Genomic DNA, 7,500 nt, shown 5'->3' on the forward strand with positions numbered 1-7,500 from the left:
TTATCCAAAGCCCCTTTTCACAATAACAAAAAAGTTTGCCATTCCAAAACAGACTAGACGTCACAGAGATCAATGAAATCAATTATGCAGTGGAAGGTTACTGCAAATGATTTGCCGTTCATTGCAACTAATAATTTCATTTTGTGTTAGATATACATTTTAATATATTTACCATTTCATTGCAACTGATTATCTTATTTTGTGTTAGATGTACATTTTAACATATTTACCATTCATTGCAACTAATAATTTTATTTTGTTAGTTAGATAGACATCTTAACGAAGTTATATACGGGTAACTGGCAATATATCCAGGCACCGACACTTTGAGTATACTGCTGGTCTCTGAATCAACGACGTTAATCCACGCCGAGTCCGATCAGTATGTGGATGGGTGGTAACAATGAATCCCAGAAATAAGCTCCTGTGACTGTAGGAGGGAAACTCATCCTAGTACAAATAAAGAAAATAAAATGCTACGAAGTTTCTTCGGTCGGAGCAATCAAGTTTTCTGTAGAGCATATAATGCTGTATAAGTAGCGGCTCATGAAACTTTCAGCCACGGCCTGTCCTATAACGCTGCCATCAACATACCAATTTGCAGCCCTTTAGTTTTTAAGATCTGAGGGAGGACAGAAAAAGTGCGGAAGGACGGACAAAGCCATCTTACTAATGTTCTTTTACAGAAAACTAATAAAAATCAGTTGATAAACTTGCAAGACCTCAGGAACCCTACATGAAGGATTAAAAGTCAACTTAATGGATGCCATACACTAGGTAAACCATACCATCCAGTGGATGGAGTGGTTACCTTGGTAAAGCACAGACCTCCGACTTCAAGGGTCGTGGTTCGCGTTTGGCCTACTGTGAATGGGTACTCGAGGCAGCTGGGGGACGGGACGAGAGAGAGAGAAAGAGAGAGAGAGAGTATGAAAGGCTCACTCGCTCAAAGCCTAATTTATTCTACAAGTTGCAAAGTATTTTTCAAATACCAATATTTGTCAAATAAGTAAGATAACAAACTTGATTTGTCTCCACTTTTGCCCCGCTTGCTGTCAAACAGCAAACAAACTGCATAAGAAAAGAATGACACTGAAATGAAGACTCATCATGAAGTTCGGTTATCCACCATTGGCCTCAGCGCTGTGTCATGTTTTGACGCTTCGATCACAACGTCAGAACCACGTCATTAATATTACCTGCAGCAATCAAACGACCAATACTAATAACGCGCTGCTCTTCATCGGTTGTAATTTCCTCTTCACGCAATGAGAAATAAATAACTGGAAATTTTTATATTCTACTGCATAAAGATAATTCACTTTTTAGTTTTCCTGTAAAAGGAAACTATATAGATGGCGTTTTGTCTGTCTGTCCGCCCTTATAAAAACTTCAGTTCTTAAAAACTATAGAGGCTAGAGGACTGCAAATGGGTATGTTGATCATCCACCCTCCAATCATCAAACATACCAAATTGCAGCCCTCTAGCCTCAGCAGTCTTTATTTTATTTAAGGTTAAAATTAGCTATGATCGTGCGTCTGGCACCTCTATAAGTGCACACAGCACAAGCCACCACCGGGCTGTGGCTATAAGTTCAATGGGTTCTGGCTGAAAGCTTCATACAGAATTATACGCTGTACAGAAAACTCGATTGCGCATTTTTTACTCGTCTTTTATTCGCATTACATGAAGACAACGTAAACTCGACTCATGCACTCTGGTTCCATTTTCCTCAGCCTATTCTCTTCATTTTATTCTCCTCAACTGTCTCAAGTTTAGCATCACGCAAGACTAGCTTGTCCTCCTATGGAAAATACTTTCTCACCCCTACCATCCGTAATTAACCAATTACCTCACACTCTTATCCCACAGAGAGTTCGTAGAAGCTGTGCTTTTTATCATATTCTCGTCTTTTCCGTATATATATCTATCTGCTCTCTTCGATTTCTTCGTTCGTTTACGGAGAATGTTGCTTCTTTCAATTCCCATCCAAGAATAACATCATGCTCTCCTCTGAATCATAAATTCCTATTTTCCCTGGTTGACTCTACTGTCCATTTCATTCTCACCACCGAAGAGTATTTTCTTAATTCTCAATTAGATGTTCCAGTTCACCCTTACCTCTCAGTATGATTTATCAATTCAACTTATATTCTCACCTCTGAAATGTTGTGACGCCAGTTTTAGTAACCATAAATCAATCAAATCTCACCTCTGGAGAGAATGACAGTCTCCCTTGCATTCTCATCCAATGAAGAGGTCGAGCCCGGGGTAAATCATGTCTTGTGACTGATTTATCGTCGTTCATGTAAATTCAGCGTCCCGAGGCTCTATTCCGTGATTGGAGGGTCATTTGTCAAACGCGGAATATCAAATTTCTCTGCTCTCTCTCTCTCTCTCTCTCTCTCTCTCTCACATACATAGAAACATACATACGCACATAAAACAGACATGCAGATAGATACACAAGTATGTTTGTAAGTGACTCATACACACGCAGGCATTCAGTAAATACATTTATTTATTAAATGGGTACAGAATGAATGTATGTATGTATGTATGTATGTATGAATGTATGAGAATGCTCTCACGCGTGTAAGCAAGCTGGACTGGCAAAGCAATCCCATCGAAACTTGTTGACGACAGCCCTGTCATCTTTCAAGGTTTATCTCGCATCACCTTAATTAGGAAGAGGAGATTATCTTTCGAAACTTTCGCCGAATAGTTAAGTTGGAAGGATAGCGAGAAAGATCTAATTACCACATAGGAAACGTACCAGTAAAGATCAGGTTGCAAATTTCTTAAAAAAAAAAAAAAAAAAAAAAAAACTGAAATTCGGTAAGGTAAAACAATACCATTTCCGCAGCTCTTGCTGTCATTATTAGATATGAATTATTTCTATTAATAACAATAACAATTAATAATGATTCTTTTCTATTAGAGTGAAGTGTAAATGTAAATAAGAGAAAGAAGGTAGAGCCGGCAGAAATATTAGAGAGATTAAAACATATCTGTCTATTTTGCAATGGCTTGGTCATGTGGAGAGACTGCGGGATGGGACGTTGGTGGAAAACATAATTCGGAAGTGTTAAGAGGGAACAGGAGGGGAAGTGGTCTTGGAAAAGAGGAGCCATAGTATCTACAGACCACGGGAGAGTACTACGTGCGATTGGTGAATGGTACTGAGTATAGAGGGGCGCTGCTCGAAGCACTGCTAGGAGCCTTATGTACAAGTGCATGAAACCCGTAATGTGGAAGCTTCTGCACAAAGAGTTCATCCACGATCCTGCTGTTAAAATATGAAATGGGGTGGTAAACACTGTCGTCTTTTTTCTCTGTAACCAACCCTGCCTAAGGAAATTGACTTGAAAAAACAATCATTTTCACTATCAGTACTACAGCTACTACAACTGGTAACAGTTTACAAAAATTAAAATCTTTACAATAATTAGTGCTCTTCGTTGCTCATCAGTTTGATGCAACTTTTGATGGCACTCAAATCACTATTGGCTAAAGCTCCCGGCTTGAACCAAACCCGAGATGACAATCATTTCACCATAATAGTATCACATCCACATAAACAAGTCATCTGAACCTAAAATATAGTTTTCATGGCTGCCCTCATCATCGTATTAAGGTCCCTGCTCCGTAAACGGCTGCAAAGAGCCCCAAGGGAGCCTTAAATCTTGCCCGGGGCGATGCTAAATCCTCTGGTTTATTGCCAATAAAATTGAAGGGAGGCGCGCTTCCGAGAACTGAACAAATGAGCATCGTCGCTGATGTTACTTCGAGTAAGGGGGAATAGATGAATGTAAACAAGATGACCAGCATCGCACGAGATGAAATCAGATTGATGCTTCTTGAAAATTACTAGACATGAAATTACCATAAAAACTATTTTAAAAATGACTTGTTAAAATATGAATTTTAGGAAGATTAACATAAACATACAGGGAATTTATAGTGACGATGTACAAAAAATACTGCGACTGAGAACCTTAAATACTAGAGATATAAAATCAACACAAAAATATTTTAAAAACTACTTGTTCAAACAATAAAGCATCTTTTGGAGTAGCTTCGAGGAAAAACATCACTATAGCCACTGCCACATTCATCCAGTACATGCTGAAACAACGATGAACTTACAGTATAGAAAAACTTCCCCAACTTTAGGTACTTTATATTCAGCAGCTTGAAATCAATAAAAACAAGGAGTGATTCCGACCTCCAGCTTACTCAGAAAGCGTGCAAGATTTTCCCCTCACCATAACTTGTAATAAAACATGCTAAAATCTACAGTCAAATAGATCTTTGTTTCGCCATCGAAAATTAAAATAAATATGTTATATTTTATTAGAAATAATTTTTACATTGTCTTATCCTTACTGATATATATATATATATATATTATATATATATATATATATATATATATATATATATATATATCAGTAAGGACTCCAAGGCCAAAACCCGGAAACAGCATTTTGTTACAACTTTATTGGGACATGTTTCGAGTAGTACTATCACTCGTTATCAACCTACAAAATTAAAAATGAATTACATTATAGTTATTGCAATCAAAAAAAAAAGCAGAATGCAAATTTAAGTCACAAAAAAACGGATGGTACAAAAGAACAGTAAATATACTAAGTCGATATACAACCAGCAGGATGCAGACTAAAAACACAAAAAAAAAGTGAGGTAACAGCTACATTTCTAGCCCAAGGAAGGCTTTATCTTAACAGAATATAAAAAGTTCTAAAATGGTCGAGGTCTGTAGCAAACTGGCAGAGGTTAAAATAGAAAAATCATCGATATGTAAAGGGTGACCAGACTGTGTTCCCTAATTGCACTATAACTAGGTCTTGTAAGATAATTGCCTGTACGAAATGACCTACCAAGGTGCTCAACCATCTCATCAAAGCTGATCTGGTAGTTTTTCCAACGTAAATGGATCACAACACTGCACTGCCATTTATATATCAGATTGGACCGAAGGCTTGTTGGTATAGGGTCTTTAATTTTAAAGAAATTTCCTAATTTATTTTGTAAAGTAAAATATATATTTTGATATCTAGCTTGAGGGTAACCAATGGACAAAATAGAAATTAATTGCTTTTTTAGATCGTAACTATGAGTTCCAGTAAAAGTTAAAGGTAGATAAATAACAGGTTTCTTTACGTTAGCAGTAGTTTCAGGTTGTTTGTTTACATATAATTTTGAAATTTGTTTACCAATATATGTATTTACATAATTCTACGGATAGCCATTGTTTTTTAAGAGTGACCTTAGAAATTCCAATTCTTTGTGTAAATTCAAATAGCTAGAACAAATTTTATATGCTCTGGTAACTAGCGTAAATATTAAATTCATCTCATATTTCAAAGGTGTAGCCTGATTAAAATTTAGACATAAGACCTGTGAAAGTAGGCTTTCTAAAGACTGAAGTGTGAAATTTATTATTAAGATTTTTAACTTGAATATCTAGAAAAGCAAGTGTATGATTATCTTCGACTTCAGATGTAAATTCTATATTAATATGCTTACTATTAAGGTACTCTAAAAAACGAGGAATCTGGTCGCGACTCTTAAAAATTAAGAAAGTATCACCAACATACCTCCTGTACAATAAGGGCTTAAAATCTAAAGGGCAATCGTCTATCCATTTCTTCTCCATAAAACACATAAAAGCATTAGCCAGAGATGGTCCTATACTGGATCCCATACTTACACCATCAATTTGCTTATATAACAAACTGTTAAACAAAAAATAACATTCTTTGGTAGCTAGGATTAAAGTTCCTTTAACTGAGACCTGTTGAACCCGTTGACAGTATCATCATTATTTCTAAACAGCCCTCCATTTTAGGACAGATGTCAATCGTCTCATCCAGTGGAATTTGAGTGAAAAGAGACTTCACATCAAATGATGCCATAACACAATTATCAAAATTACAGTTCCTTGGGCAGTTGATAAAATGAAAGGAGTCATATAAGGTATACTCATTTGTAGTTAACGGCGCAAGGATGGGAACAAGAAACTTTGCGGTATTATAGTTGGCAGTTCCAATAGCTGATAGAATAGGCCTCAATGGGTAATCCTCCTTGTGGACCTTGGGGAGCCCGTACAGACGTCCTGGTCTAGATCCGGACGCTTGACGGCCATGAAAAACCTCTTTAGAGAAATAGCCAGATTTATATAGTTTGTCTAATGTTCTATTGACTTTATCTTCTAAATGCACAATACATTTGTAAGGGTCTTTCTTAATTACGTGGAACTTAGTTTGATCATTAAGGATGTCTATCATTTTATCAACATACTCTGTTCTATTCAGCAAGACTACACCATTGCCCTTATCGGGTTTTGTAGCCACAAAGGATGTGTCTTTAGCTAGACTTTGTAAGATATTAAACTCGTCAGTACTAAGTAAATACTTGGTCTCTGGTTTATAATTGTAAAAGGACGAAAACGCAAGGTGTTTAAGTGTTGATCTGAAATAATCATAAGAGTAGCCTTTGGGATTGTTGGTATAAAAATTATGTGTTTGTAAAGCCTTAAACAAACGTTCCCAATTCAAGAAGTGTGAGTCAAAACGTAACCTTTTAGACGTAAAAGCAAAATTAAGACCGCGTGATAAAACCACTTTTTCTTTATCAGTCAATACACGAGAGGAATAATTAAAAATGACATTATCAGGAGACATGGACGAGTCGAAATAACCTCAATTTTTCAGTTTTAAGGAATGCACATGAGAAACTTTTTCAGTGCTATTGGTATTGACTCTATTTATACAATTAGATAAATGAATGAAATCTAGATGAGAAACTGAATTTTTCAACACACCAGTCAACTTGGTTTAGTTTTGAAATAAAATGCCAGGTATAATGCAAAAGTCGCTGCTTACCGCGAATTTCTTCTTCCTGTAGTTCCTTCTGGTAATCCCGATAATGTTGGGCTCTGTGTAGTTACGATCTAAAAAATGCAATTAATTTCTATTTTGTCCATTGGTTACCCTCAGCTAGATACCAAAATATATTTTACTTTACAAAATAAATTAGGAAATTTCTTTAAAATTAAAGACCCTATTACCAACAAGCCTTCGGTCCAATCTGATCTATAAATGGCAGTGCAGTGGTTGTGATGCCACTTACGTTGGAAAAACTACCAGATCAGCTTGGATGAGATGGTTTGAGCACCTTGGTAGGTCATTTCGTACAGGCAATTATCTTACAAGACCTAGTTATAGTGCAATTAAGGAACACAGCGAGAGTCTGGTCACCCTTTACATATCGATGATTTTTTCTATAATTTTAACCTCTGCCCAGTTTGCTACAGACCTCGACATTTTAGAAGTTTTATATTCTGTTAAGATACAGCCTTCCTTGGCTAGAAATATAGCTGTTACCTCACTTTTGTGTTTTTAGTCTGCCATCTGCTGGTTTGTATATCGAATTAGTATATTTCTGTTCTTTTGTACCATCCGTTTTTGTGA

The sequence above is a fragment of the Macrobrachium nipponense genome, chromosome 8 (assembly GCF_015104395.2).
Source record: "Macrobrachium nipponense isolate FS-2020 chromosome 8, ASM1510439v2, whole genome shotgun sequence".
NCBI lineage: Eukaryota > Metazoa > Arthropoda > Malacostraca > Decapoda > Palaemonidae > Macrobrachium > Macrobrachium nipponense.